Here is a 15,552-nt window from a genome sequence, read left to right on the forward strand (position 1 = left end):
TCCATGTGGCATAATGCATCTGAGCTTCATCTACGTGGCAGTGTATATCACAGTCCATTCCTTTTCATTGCTGAGTAGTATTCCACTGTACGGGTATACCACAAATTGTTTCTTTTTTCACCAGATGATGGAGTTTGGGGTTCTTTTCAGTTATGATGATTCTGAATAAAGTTGCTATGAGCTGAACCATTGCCATGACTTAGCCCCACTCGACTTATCCAAGGAAGGCAGACAGGAGGGAAGTGATAGTGTTGCATAGCTGTTGTGGGTCAGATACTGTGCTAGGCATTTTATATGTCTTTTCTCATTTCACTCCACAGCAACACTGTGGGTAGGAATTGTCATTATTCTGTGGATGAGGAGACTGACCTCTGAGTGGTTCGAAGGCTTGTCCATGGTCACATAGTTGGTAAGTGGAGAAGTTAAGATATCAAGTCTGTCTGATTCTAAAAACACTGTGCTACTGTGCCAAGCTTATCCCAGCTACTCCTTAATATTCACTTTTATTGGGGAGGTTCATATCTGTTGACACCCAGTTTATGAAAATATTTCTTAATATAACTCCTTCAACAATTACCTAAAAAGTATTCAACTGATCCTGTGATTACTTATTTATTATTTTGTATGCCCTCAACCCCCCTTGTCCATCCTCCACTCTCTAACCCCCTCACTCCATTATATACATGGTTCCCTCAGAAGCAGCCATATTTTCCCATGACCCTGCTACCCTGGTCTCAGATGGGCACTTGATGGTTTGGGCCAATGACTTGTTCCCTGAGATTTTTAGACTAGAGTGGAGATAGCTGTCGTTTGTTGGTTGAGGGCTGCTGCTGGCGGTAGTGGTGGGTGTAAATTACCTGGCAGAGCGAGCTCCAGCAGGCAGCAAAAGCCTTCAGGCAAAGAGGTGCAGATTGGCAGCTGGAAGTTGGGCAGTTGCCCTGAAATGAAAGGGAGAAGGAAATGGGTGTGGCAGCTTCTGCTAGAGCACACTTATTATCCCTTCCCTGTCTGCGTGCCCGTGTGGGGCACCACTTCCATAATAAAAGGAGCACATGGCAGTGACGTGTTTCTATCAAGGTAGGTTCAAATTGATCTGGGGTTGAAGATCAATGGGAGAAAAACCTGAGTTCTTTGTGTAATTATTGCTTAACGCCCGTCTCTTCTGTTTGACTGTGAGGTTTATGAGGGCAGAGGCTGTGTCCTCACTTGATCGCTGTTTTATCCTCAAATTCTAGCGCGGCTCCGGGCACAGTGGAAACTCAGTGCATTTTTATTGAACGAATAGTGAGTGTATAACTAGGAACAGTGTGAGGCCCTGCTGGATGTACCTGGAAAATCTGAATGTGCGCAACATTAAAAAAGTGTATCTTTATAGCTCCAAAATGTCATTGTTAGTTTAAGAATATATTTCTGTGTGATAAGCAAGTTGATTTGCTTATAAGATTATTCATCGGTATATTTAGAGATCTAAAGACCTTGAAAAACATTGCAGGTTTTTTTTTTTTTAGCTCAAAAATGTCTAAGGAGGGGAAAGAAAAAGCTGATTTTTTAGCTGTTTGTTTTCTTTTCCCTCCCAGCTCTGAGGTTTCTATATGCTATTAAAACGGGGCCAAGACTCCCTGGCTTGGATCCGTCTTTCCTGGGGGCAGAAGTTCTCCCCTTAGGCCTCCAGTCTTTTCAGTCTACAGATTCTGCAAAATACGGGCTGACTGATCCAGAAATGGTCTTTTTTGTTGACCAACTCCAGGCACATGTGTTATTTTATGGAGGGGTATTTTTTTTTTTTTTTTTAAAGAAAGGTTGCACAGTTTTCATTTGCAAGAGAGGGGTATATTTTCAGAAGTTACTGTTGGAGGGAGGGTACCTTTGCACTCACATGGAGAGCCTTCACTCTGGGTTTTTATGGGGAATGTCAATTATTCCCTCCCTCCCTCCCTCCCTCCCTTCCTCCCTCCCTCCCTCCCTTCCTTCCTTCCTTCCTTCCTTCCTTCCTTCCTTCCTTCCTTCCTTCCTGCCTTCCTGCCTTCCTGCCTTCCTGCCTTCCTGCCTTCCTTCCTTCCTTCCTTCCCTAGTTGTCTCTGTTCTTTGGCTAAACACTTTTATTGAATGGATTTTACAACAGGGAGAAAAAACTTTTGTTTGTTGAAAGAATATCTCAGGCTACTGGAATCTAACTGGACCTAGGGAATAAAATTTGGAAATTCAACTTCCTCAAGCTGTGCAGACATTTTACAATCCCTATTTCATGTACGTTGAAATGTAGCATGTCTATGAAGCCACAGAGAGTTGAACTAATTATTAAGTGAGGTGTTCTAGGCAAGAAAATGAGTTGGAACTCCTATTAAAGCAGTTGACTATAAAGGCCCCCTCTTCTGCAACAAAAAGCAACCCGTGTTAATTACGCCCCCCCCTCCCCCCCCAATCTGGATGCTGCAGAAACACCCTGTCTTGTCCATTGGGAACAATGGTTGTAACGATGCTGTAGTCAATGAAGGTGAGGAGAAGTGTTTGAAATTAAAAAAAATGTTTCATGTGGTGGATCAGAAGCTGACCAATAAAATATTGCAACATTTATATCAACCAACCCTATGGTTATGGTTGCAACCATACATAATTATATCTCATTTTCATTTATTTTTCAAGAGATCAGAGATTTCTCTTTCAGCTAAAACAGGACAGGAGATTTCCTTGATAATAGAGGGAGGGACAGGGAAGGATGATAATGGAGTTGCTTTATAATAGGTCTTATAGACCTTAGTCCATGACAGTTAAGCATAGAACAGACCCTCATTAAGGAACAAATACTGTTTAAGATTATTGTCAAAGAAAGCCCATTGCTATGTACCTCCTAGTTATTTATACATGAACACATTAAAGCAGCGGTTCTCAACCTGTGGGTTGTGACCCCTTTGGGGGTCAAACGACCCTTTCACAGGGGTCACCTAAGACATAACATTAGCAAAATTACAGTTATGAAGTAGCAGTGAAAGTAATTTTATGGTTGGGGGTCGCTACAACAATATTAAAGGGTCCCGGCATTAGAAAGGTTGAGTACTACTGCATTCAGGGCTATACACCTGAATATGTGTACAAAAATTGAAATCTAGCATGAAGAGAGAAAGAGCATCCTCTTCTTAGTCTGTCTACTCAGGGTTCTCCAAGTGGAACCCCAGACTCCTTTTTCAATCCTTTTTACCGTATTCTCCCACATGGAACTCTCTCAGCAAACCTGCTGTCCACAACCACGTGTTAACGGAGGAACGCTCCTAGGCCTGAACTTTAGAATGATATTGTACAGAGGCAGCATTTTGATTTGTTAATATGATGTTTGAATCCATGTGACATCTTACTCTCAGTCTGTCAGCATATTTCTAATCTAATTTTATACACTAGGCTACAATTGTTGTTATTAAAGGGCTGTGGAGCAACATGACTTTAAAAGGAAGCAATGGATCAGACATTTTTATGCCTTACAAAGTGACCACCACAATACGTCCAGTACACATCTGGCACTTCGCATGATTATCACAATAGTACTGACGATATTTCCTATGCTGTACGTGACATCTCCATGACTTATTTTAGGCTGACTCTCTAACCACGGAGCCCAACCGGCCAGGGCTCCATGACTTATTTTATAACTGGCAGTTTGTACTTCTTAATCCCTTTCGACGTTTTTGTCCGTCCCCCAACCCTCCCCCATCTGGCAAACTTCAGTTTTTCTCTGTATCAAAGAGTTTTTGTTTTTAACTTTTTTGTTTATATTATTTTTTAGATTCCACATATAAGTGAAATATGGTATTTGTTTTTTTCTGACTGACTTATTTCACTTAGCATAATACCCTCTAGGTCTACCAAGTCGTTGGAAATGGAAAGATTGTATTCTTTTTTTGTTTTGTTTTTTATCCTCACCCAAGGACATTTTTCCATTTTTTGTTCAGATAGAGTGGGAGGGAGAGAGAGGAAGAGAGAGAGAGAAACATCGACGTGAAAGGGACACATCGAGTGGCTGCCACCCGCACGACCAGCCAGGGCCGGGGACAAACTGCAACCAAGGTACGCGCCCTTAGTGGGAACTGAACCCGGGTCTCTCTGGACCATAGGCCAACACTCTAACCGCTGAGCCAAACCGACCAGGGCGAAAGATTGTATTCTTTTGTTATGGCTGAGTAATATTCCATTGTGTGTGTGTGTATATATATATATATATATATATATATATATACACACCCCCCCCCCACATCATCATTATGCATTCATCTATCATTAAACACCTAGGTTGCTTCCATATCTGACTATAGTAAATAACTGCAATGAACACAGGAGTACATGTATCTTTTTAAATTAGTGTTTTCAATTTCTTGGGCTAAATATCAAGAAGTGGGATTGCTGGGTCATATGGTAGTTCTATTTTTAGTTTTTTAAATGAATCTCCATGCTGGACCAAAGGCTGGTAACTTTCCATTTTTAATGAGTGAGACATTTGTTGGACAAGTCCACCTGTACCTGTCCCGCGAAATATTCAGCTCTAGCACACTGGCCCTTACTCTGCGCCTTTTTCTTTCTTTTTTGATATATCTTAATTGTTGAAAGTATCACAGCTGTCTCTCCCTTTTCCCCCCATTGACATCCCCTTCCCTGTTCCTGTCCCCCTGCTCCCACCGTCACTGCATTGTTCTCTGTGTCCACTGGTCATGTATATCTGCATATCAGTTCTTTGGTTTACCTCTTCTCAACCTCCCCCTCCCCAGGTTTGTCAATCTGTTCCCTACTTCTATGTCTCTGGGTCTATTTTGTTCAACAGTTTATTGTATTCATTATATTCTACAAATAAGTGAGATTATGTGATACTTAGGTTTCTCTGACTGGGTTATTTCGCTTAGCATGATATTCTCCAAGTCCCTGAATGTTGTTTCAAAGGGTAAGAGATCTTTCCTTCTTCAAGTTTTGAAGTAGTCTATTGTGTAAATGTACCACAGCTTATTTATCCACTCATCTACTTGAGCTGTTTCCAGATCTTAGCTATTATTGTAAATAGCGCTGCTATGAACATAGGGGTACATAGGTTCTTTCTGATTGGTGTTTCAGGCTTCTTGGGGAATATTCCTAGAAGTGGAATCACTGGGTCGAATGGCAATTCCATTTTTAATCTTTTGAGGAAACACCATATTGTTTTCCATAGTGGCTGCATCAGTCTGCATTCCCATCAGCAGTGCACTAGAGTCCCCTTTTCTCCACATCCTCGCCAGCACTTGGTGATACCTCATAGTCATTTTAATTTGCATCTCTCTGATGATTAGTGACATTGAGCATTTTTTCTTATGTCTCTTGGCCATTTGTGTGTCTTGTTTGGAGAATTGTCTATTCAGGTCCTCTGCCCATTAAAACATAATTCTTTTTCTTTATTTTTGAAGGGAGAGGGAGAGAGAGATAGAAACATTGATGAGAGAGAACATCAATTGGCCACCTCCTGCATGCCCCCCGCTGGGGTCGGGCCCACAACCTGGGCATGTGCCCTGACTGGGAATCGAACTGGCGATCACTTGGTGCCTGGGTCTACGCTCAACCACTGAGTACACCGGCTGAGCCTTCTGCCCATATTTTAATTGAATTGTCTGTCTTCCTTTTGTTGAGTTGTATGAGTACTTTATATATTTCGGATATTCACCCCTTATCAGATGTATCATTGGCAAATGTGTTCTCCCATAGAGTGGGTTCCCTTTTCATTTTGATGCTGGTTTCTTCTGCTATCCAGAAGCTTTTTAGTAGTCTCATTTATTAGTTTTTTTCTTTGTTTCTCTTGCTCCCACGCCTTTTTCTTCTTTCACTCAGAACAGCTTACCGAGTATAAGAATGCTTTCCTGACAGAGGAACATCTTGAATTCTCTCTGCTATGTAATGAGAAATGTCAGTCTTTGCAAAGCATGTACTCTCTCTGCATGGAGTCACAGGCCAGTGTGGGGGCTACAGTGATAACCCCAGAGGGTCTCCCTCTGTACTGGCCTGCTCCCTCCCGGCTGGCAGCAGGGACACTTGCTGAGAGTGTGCTGAAATACTCAGTCTTCTGTCCACATGGGTCCACTTTACATTGAGACGAAAGTCTTAGCATTTGCCCTTGACTTTTCACCCTAATTTGCAATTTTAATATTATTTGTGGTTTTTTCAAGTTTTCATTTCCTAGTCGGAAGTAAATATATTCAGTCATATTTAGAAAGCTGTATATTTTCAGCTTGAAATAAATTAGAATGATGAGTTGGAAGTTTGGTTTAATGAAAAGAGCAGTAGTTTCAGAGTCAGATTTTCAACTGTGTTCTCAAGAAAGTACTTTGCCTTTCTGAGACTTAATTTCCTCATCTGTTAAAAGGGGATTTTTGCAAGGTTGTTGGGTAGATTAAATATCATTTGGGCCCTGGCCGGTTTGGCTCAACGGGTACAGCGGCGGCCCACGGTCCGAAGAGTCCTGGGTTCAATTCCCACTAAGGGCACGTACCTTGGCCCTGGCTGGGTCGTGTGGGTGGCAGCCAGTCGATGTGTCTCTCTCACATTGATGTTTCTCTCTCTCTTCCTCCCTCTCTATCTGAAGATAAATGGAAAAAAAAATGTCCTTGGGTGAGGATAAAAAAAAAAAATCATTTCGAAAGCACCAGCCAGGGTCTGGGTCAGCCAGCGTGAACACAACATGCCTTCTCTTTCTGTGTCTGGTGGGTGTCCCAGAGCAGCGCAGGGCTCAGCTGCAGGAGACGGACGCCTCAGACTAAATTCTCAGGGACCCCCATTTGCAGATGACTCTCTAGCTGGGCTGAGGGAATTGCTGGTGACAGTGCCTGAGAGTGGTGTGTGTGTGTGTGTGTGTGTGTGTGTGTGCGAGTGTGCATGTGCACATGACACATTTTAGGAATTTGGAGGGAAGTCACATAATTTAGCTCTATTCTTGTTCTTATACAATATCCTTGTAATATCAGAGACTCTGGTTCTGAAATGAAAAATCAGCTTAGTTCTCAGAGCTTTTAAAAGAAATGACATAGGCCCTGGCTGGTTTGGCTCAGTGGTTAGAGGGTTGGCCCACAGGTTCGATTCCTGGTCAAGGGCATGTACCTGGGTTGCAGGTTTGATCCCCAGCCCCTGTCAGGGTCACGTGGGAGGCAACCAATTGGTGTGTCTCTTTCACATCAATATTTCTCTCTCTTTCTCTCCCTTCCTCTCTGTCTAAAAATCAATGGAAAAATATCCTCAAGTGAGGATTAAAAAAATAACAAAAAAGAAAGATAGAATAGGACTCATTAAGAAGTCACACCTGGATGTGGGAAGGAGAGAAATGATCACTTGTGCCAGTAGTGGAAGAGATTCTGGGAAGATCTCTGTGTTCCTAAATATCCCTAAATGTTTCTTCTCTCACTTACTGATCTGAAATGCTTGAAACACCGCAGGGTAATTTTTCCCTTCCTCCTTCCCTCCCTTCCTTCCTTCTTTCTCGTTCGCTTTCCCTTTAACTACACATCCAGGTCATTCACCCTGGCCATCTTGCTTGGGACCTTGATTGAGTCACTTTATCCCACTGGGCCTCTTAAAATTAAGGCTTTATCTAATTAATCCCCAGCGCCAACCGGCTCCGCTATTCTGAACATAGATGGTTGTTGTCAGCCTGGGTGTTGGCTCTGGTGGGCATCTTCAGCAATCAGGGGTGCTAAGTCCTCATCTCTGTGGGTGGGAAGGGTGGCCTGGAATGTTGAAGACAAGACCGAGCGGTCGGAGGGAAGGCCCTGGGTTCACTGTGAACTACCTTTAAGACGAAGGTGCAGAGAAAGTTCCCCACAGTCTGAGAAAGTGTCCTGTTGATTTTAGACTCAAGCTGATGAAAACAATGCTTTCATCCCTGGGATCATCCTCGGAGTCCTGTCAAACTGCAGGACCAAGGAGATGAGAAAAATAAATGATACAGTTGATGTTCATGCCTCTTGGTTTTAGGTGGTATGGAAACTGGAGCTGGGAGTTCTGGTTTTGAGGCCCAGATTTACCACGGATTAGCTGGTGAATTTGACATCTCTGTGCTTTGCTCTTTTCTGTTACATGGGGACCCACACTTGACTTGACAGAGACCGTATTCACTCCCTCATTCTCTCACTCACTCATTGTTCAGATGTCTTTTGAGAGCTGCTTATTATGTTCTGAGCATTGTTCTCATTGAGGATAGCAAAATAGACAAGGCTCTCATGTCCCTGTAATCAGTGGAGGAGACAGACAGAAAACTAAATAAATGCGATAATGTTGGATTGTGAAAACGCTTGGACACACTATGGGCATTGCAGGAGGTGGAGGCGGTGTGTGGTCAGTGAGCATCTGGGGCCCTGGGGCCCGTAGCTGCTTCTGTCAGTTCTTGCTCTGTGGCCTGCTTGGGAAGTAAGGGTCTGTGTTCTGATTCATTGGAGCAGCGCAGCAGAAGCCGGGGAGATGGTATGTCTTCGTTTCTGGGATAAGTCATTTCTTTCTGTGGCCCATCACTGAACTTCTCCATCTGTATCTTGTTGCCTCTCAGCTAGCATGTCTCTCCAACACTCTTGGCTTGGGGATGCAGAGCATGTATTCTGGGGTCTTCTTAGGGGTGATGGGCTGTTGCCATAGCGACTGCCTCCTAGCCTGAACAGTTGGTTCCACTGGAGGTTTTTCACTGGCTTTTCAGGCTGTAGTCAATTCTTCTTTTTCTTCAAATATCAGAGCTGATCTAATGCCCTGACTTCTCAACTTGAAGTTGGGGGAAGCCTTGACTGTTAAGGAAGTCAGGCCTGCACAGGTTTCCAGTGTCTGTAAGAGACAAAAGCAAGGGGCCTCCTTGCCAGGACAATGGAAGGCGCTCCGCGGGCCCGTGGGGGAAGCTCTCTACTCTTGCCCCTCCCCGATCTTCCCAGAACTCTGGGGATTTCGCAGGGGCTCTGGTGGCCAGTTCTCCCTCTGTGTTTGCTAGCATTCATTTTCAAGTTTCGCTGCTCTGAAGATCCTGGTGCTAGATTCAAAGGCCAGATTTATAAGGTCAGGAGAATCAAAGACGGCCAGTGACTCACACACTTTCATGTGTCTCAGCCTTTGCCTGTTGGCAGTTTCTGGATCGACTTGTAGCCACTTTCCTGGAGCCAGTGCAGGTGAAGGAAAGGAGCTTAGCAAACAGGGAAGGGGTGGGCGGCCTGCCTGAGCCTGAACCCGAGCCCAGGCCTGTGATGTGGTCAGGTCGCTGTGCACCCAACTCGCAGGCCCCGCCAACCCCAGGCAGACAGGCCAGGGCACACACCGCAGGCGCCTGGGAGAGCTCCTGGGTCTCCTGCAGGGTGGGGCTGCCGGGCGGCTGCTCCCTGGGCTGCGTGGGGGATGGAAGCAGCCAGGGAGGGCAAACAGCAGTGTTGGTAAAGCCTGTACATACGCACGGGGCTCCGTGAGTTCGCGCACCTTCCCTGCTGGCAAAGGTGGACTTATTCTCTGGTGTTTAAAGAGCTTTGGACACAGTTAGGTCCACTTCTGTAATCCTTCTCTAATCTTCACACTGTAGGTCATGACCTGTGAGTGGAACATGAAATCAATTCCGCGGATTTCAAACGGCACAGAAGACGGAGAAAGGATATAGTGAATGAGCATCAATCGCTGAGGTGCTCCGTGCGGCTGTGGTTGTATGAGACGATGTCTTTCCTCGTGGGAGACGCACGCTGAGCTACTAGGCATGAAGTGTCACAATGCCTGTAATTTACCTTCAAATTGTTCAACCATAACTTTTGTCTGTCTGTGTGCATGGATGTGTATTGAGAGGAAAATAAAGTAATAGGGCAAAATATGAACTGTCGGTGGGTCTAGGTCAGCGGTTCTCAATGGGAGTGATTTTGCCTATCAGGGGACACTTTCGGCCGTCACTACTGGGTATATGTGTGGGGTGCTAATGGCATCTAGCAGGTGGAGGCCAGGGATGCTGCTAAATATCATGCAATGCCCAGGAGGGTCCCCCCACAATGAAGAATTATCCAGCCCACACTGTCAGTGCTGCTGAGGTCGACAAACCTTGCTCTCAGTGAGGTGTGTTTTCATTTATTGTTTCAACGTTTGCATAAGTTTGAACATTTTCAAAACTAACTAAATAAAGGAAACAAAACAGGTGAATGAAGAATCAAACCTCAGAGGGTATCCTTTGTTGTACGCAGTAAAACTTTTTTTTTTTTTTAAGTCCTGTATCTGTGTATGTGTTCTGGGTTGCAATATAAAAGTATTTCTGCCCGGCTGGTGTGGCTCAGTGGTTGAGCGTCGAGCCATGCACCAAGAGGGCCTGGTTCGATTCCCGGGTTGTGGGCCTGATCCCCAGTGGGGGGCATGCAGGAGGTGGCCAGTAGATGTTCTCTTTCATTGATGTTTCTGTCTCTCTCCTCTCTTAAAGTCAATAAAGAAAAAAACATTTTAAAAAATTATTTTTTATGAGGATTGTGCTCAAACACTTGAGAAACGCTGCTTCATCCATATTGCTCTGGCTGCACTTGCTACTGGGGAGACAGAGAAGCTTGTCAAACAGCCCAATTTCAACTCCCCCACAGCGATGTTACAATCTCATGTTGCGTGTATCATGTGCCATGCACTGTGCTGGGCAGTTTACACGCATTATTGAATCTTCACAAGAACCTTTGTTTAGTGGGTATTACTCCTACCCTCATTTTACAGACAAATCGAAGCTCAGACAGGTTAAATTGGTGTCCCAAGGGCACACAGCTGATAAATGGCAGAACAGAGACTTAGCTCTCTTGGACTTGCAAGCCCAAACTCTTCATGAGCGCGCCTGTCTGCCCCTGACCGTCGCAGTGCGCAAAGGCACAGTGCCGCGGGGAAGTGACAGGAGAGGAGCGGCCGAGCCAGCCGGCGGCCGAGCCCTGTGCTCTCTCCTAACCCGGCTCCTGAAGTCGGCCCCCGTGAGTCTGGGCGCCGTTTCCAGCCCGGAAGAAAGATGATGCTCATCTCGAGGTGATGAAAATTTGATCAGAAAAGAATCATTGAGGCTGAAGGGCAAAAAGCCAACAAGTGATCATGAAAGTGTCTGACTCAAGTTCCAACCTAAATACAGATTTCCAAAAAGCCCAGAGTGCTGTGTTTGAAGGACAAAAACGAGGAGCTCACATCCTCCTTGTACCTGAACAATTTCCAGAGTGTAAATCGAGGTTCAAAGAGTTGACTGAGGCCTTCAGTGGTGCCCCTTGTGATAAGGGTACAGATGCCAGCAGGTGGTGGGAGGTTTTCTTGGTCCAACCTAGCATTTCAGGGTTTTGCCCTAACAGATAGTTAGCGTCCTCCTCTGCTTCTTTTGCTGTCTTGGGAGGTAACTCATGGTTAGCTTATATTTTATTAATTTCAGAACTTCCCACATACACTCTGTGTTGTATTGTTGATCTTCACCCAAGGATATTTTTTCATTGATTTTCTTTTAGAGAGAATGAAAGGGGAGGAGGGAGGGAGGGGGAGAGAGAGAGAGATTGATGTGAGAGAGACACATAGATTGGTTGCCTTCTGCATGACCCTGCCAGGGGCCAGGGATCGAACCTGCAAAGAAGAAATCAAACCTGAGACCCTCCAGTCTGCAGGCCTACACTCTAACCACCGAGCCAAACAGGCCAGGGCCCCACCTTCACTTTTAAATCACTTGTAGCTGTAATGCATCAGGATCGGCCCACATAGACACTGTTTCCACAGAGCTTTTGGGACAAAGGTCGAGTCATTACATAGTCTGTATGTGGATGGGGAAGAGCCTCATAGTGGGACATTCCCCTCTCCCTCGCTATTTTTAAATTTATTGTGGTAACACATACCTCACATAAAACCTACCATTTTATTCATTTATAAGTGTACAATTCAGTGACATTAAGTACATTCATATCATACTTGCCATTACCACCCTCTATCTCTAGAATGTTTCTAACCTTCCCCACTTAAAAAGAAAAATTGAGCTAGAATTCACACACCATGAGATTAACCCCTTTCCAAGGGTGAAATTCAGGGTTTTTAGTTCACTACAAGGTTATTGAACCATCACCACTCTCTCATTGCTGAACGCCTTATCTCTGATCACTTTTGAGTTCTGGTCTTCCGCACAGCACCATCCTCTCTGCCCTCGGGTGCTTTGGTGATGCTGCGTTTCTTAGAGTGCTCCATCAGGGTCTCTGACATTTCCTCCCAAGCTGCCAGCATGTACTCTACAAGTCTGATGCCAGTGTTTTCCTGATTGTGCCCGATGATGTCAGGCAACGACAGTTATGACACGATTACCCACCTGCCTGGCCACCAGCAATGCTATGACACATACTGATTTGGAGATGTTAACATGTGGAAACGTGTGGTCTCGGAATCGGTGAACTCAGTATCTGTCCAGTTTCAACCCCAGGGCTGCTGCATCTCCAGTGGCTCCCTCCCTGACCCACCTCTCTGGGTGGCATCCTTTGTACCATTCTGAACTCCACAGTACTGTGGGCAAAACCCCATTATTGCCCCGATCGTATCTGCACGATCTATACTTGTTTATAGATGTGTATATATATATAGCAGCTCCCTCCCTGGACCAGGAGCCCCTTATGAAATAAACATTTTATTCGTATTTGTTTCTGCAGTGCCTAGGATCATCTGAGGAGCAAAATAAGTGCTTAATAAATATTTATTGACGGAGCCATGTTAGTAAGAGCACACAAATTATATCCGAGAAGAGGACATGCTTCCATGAACCTTCCTTTCATCTCCTTTCTGGGCGGTTTATTAGCGAAATAAAGAGTACTTAATTAGGAGTCATCCGGCTCAAAATGGAACCAAAGAAAAACATTCTGAGACGTTGGATACGCACAACATGCTGGGTAAACTGGGAAATAAGGAAGAATTGAGGTGTTAATAGCAATGAAAACAGCACGTGTAGCTGTGTTTAGGTCCCGGAAAGAGTCGACAGTTTGAATTTCCTGAATGGCCAAGCCCAGGAGCTCATTCCCGGCTGAGGGGTGAGTTCTGGGGGCCCGGCAGGGCTAGGGACAACCTGGACTAGAATTATGCAGATCCCAAGGACCTGGTCCATCCAGCTGCCTCGGGATCCTGGTTCAGCCGTCCTCCACGAAGAGGATGTGCTGAAGGCTCGCCCATCACGGTTGGCAGTGATGTTGCTCATGATAAATTGGCTGAGATAGGCTCGCAGGATTCAACTTAGTGTTACCTGATGGCTTCTGTGTCAGTCCCTGCCAGTCACAGCTGTCCGCAGAGATGACCCACAGTGAGCTGGATGGAGGCCAGCTGGGATCCAGGAGTCCTGGGACAGCAATGTTAGCATCTTCCCCACTTGTGCAGATCTGGGACTGTCTCTGTGTCTGTGCTGCATGTCCCAAAGGCCATAGGTGCCTGTCCTCATCAGGGACAGCCCCCCATGGTGGCCCATTTACTGACCAGCCCAGGACCTGGGTCCCTGCCTTTTGGATCGCCTGTTTCCCATTCCTCTGGGACCTGTCCCTGGCATCTCTCTCAACAACTCCACCGGCCTCCCTGAGCTCTGACTTATGCATCCACCAGCCCCAAAGAGCCTTGGCTTCCTGAAGCAGGAAGCCTGGGGTAGCAGTACTGGGCTCCACCTTCCCTTCCAGAGTTTGCTCTGCTCCTTGAGGTGTGATCACCGTATAAGTAGGGTTCCCAGTGAGGCCCATCTTGACAGGGGCGTCTTCTCTTACCCAGCAAAGCTCAGTTTCTCAAGGAACAGTGGGCAGGTGACCTAGACTTCTGGGGAGGCATCTCCAAGTCCTCAGCACTCAGTTGTCACCTCTGCCTTGCACCTCCCATAACCTTGCTACCACAGAAGCAGTGTTCCCTGGGAAGGCTGGAGAGTAGACTCTTGGGCCATTCCAGACCTCTTGAATCAAAATATTCATTTTAATAGGAAGCCTAAGTGACTTCGATTCACACAGGACCCCGAGGAACATGTGTCTAAAGCACTCGTGACTGTGGCACTAGTTTGTTATGTGCAGATGCTGCGGAGACTCGTGTCTATGCAACACCTACTATGTGTCTGCACCCTTTCCACTACCAAGCCAGTGTCTGAAGATCCTTACTTTGCTCATAGCTCATTCATTCATTCAACTACTTTTGAGATCCCTATGTGCTGGGCACTGTGCCAGACATTGGGAATACACATGTGAGTGAGACACGGGCCCTGATCACGGCTTGAGGCTGCAGTAGCGTCACAGTGCCTTGCACACCGGGCGAGCTCAGTGGGTGGCACCAGGTGGCTGGTCCCGGTAGGTTGGTGTGGGACTCATTGCCAGGAGCCTGGATGTGAGCAGTGGGTGATAGCACTTTCTGTGTGGACCCCAGGTTGAAGATGAGTAATTAGGGTGTAAAGGGGCCTCATTATTACTGATGTTGAACAGGAAGAAATACGACATGGCAACCCAGAAACATAGACCCTGGAACTGAAGCTGACGTAAACATGAAACGGGAACCAAATAAGCTGTATTCTTTGGCCAGCATGCCCAGAAAGTTGACATTTTGTTTGTTTATTTGTCCACCTAAGTCCAGGGGTGTGCAAATTATGGCCAAGACGGGCCCACTGCTTGTTTTCATAAATAAAGTTTTATTGGAAAACAGCCATACGCATTTGTTTACATATTATTTTTTGGCCACTTTTATGCTATAATGGCAGCATTGACTAGTCTCGAATACAGACTGACCACAAAGCCAAAGTATTTACTATTGAGCTTTACAGAAAGAGTTTGCTGACCTCTGGCCTGGTCTTCCACTTTAGCTAAAATAAAAAAGCAAATTTTCAATCACTTTGAAAAGTAGACATATATTGAGATAGGAAAAGTCTATAGTGATATAACAAAATTATTTGTGATTTCCTATGGGAAATTTGATTTGGAAGAACCAGGGAAACAAAACACAATTTTCTCTTAATATCTTTTAATTAAAAAAATTTTAATGATCAGATTCAGTTACTTTTATATTTAAAAAGACTATTTTGTTATATTAAGCTATTTTTGTTATAGTAAACTTTTCATTATGTTAAAAGTAATTTTTGATTATAAAAGCTGTACATAAATATGTTAGAAAGCACAGAGAAACAAATTAAAAACACCTATAATTATACCACCCAGAAATTTTGTTACTGTCCCTGTTTTGTTGCATATTCTCCAGTCTTTCATTTGAATATGTTACTGTTTTGTGTACAATCTTCCAGTCTTTTGCGTTTATATAAGTGTGTGTGAATATGTATAGATACATGCACACACATACAACCACATTTAATATACTCACCTTCCAATCACAATGCTTATTCCCCTGGCAACCAGGTCCTGTCCTGAGGTGACCGAGGGGCTTTCCAACCGGCACTTCATTACCATAACAAGGGACACCTTCGCCTGGCCCTTCACTGAGGAAATTCCAAGGGTCTGAGGAGCTCTGTGCAGGACCAATGAAAACCAAATATATATTTTTTTACTGACACCACAATATCACACGTGCTTCTGAGTTGTGTTTGGTTGCTTGTTGATGAGGCTGTGCCACTGTAAATCCTCGCCCTAC

This window comes from Molossus molossus, unplaced genomic scaffold (genome assembly GCF_014108415.1).
Source record: "Molossus molossus isolate mMolMol1 unplaced genomic scaffold, mMolMol1.p scaffold_m16_p_15, whole genome shotgun sequence".
NCBI lineage: Eukaryota > Metazoa > Chordata > Mammalia > Chiroptera > Molossidae > Molossus > Molossus molossus.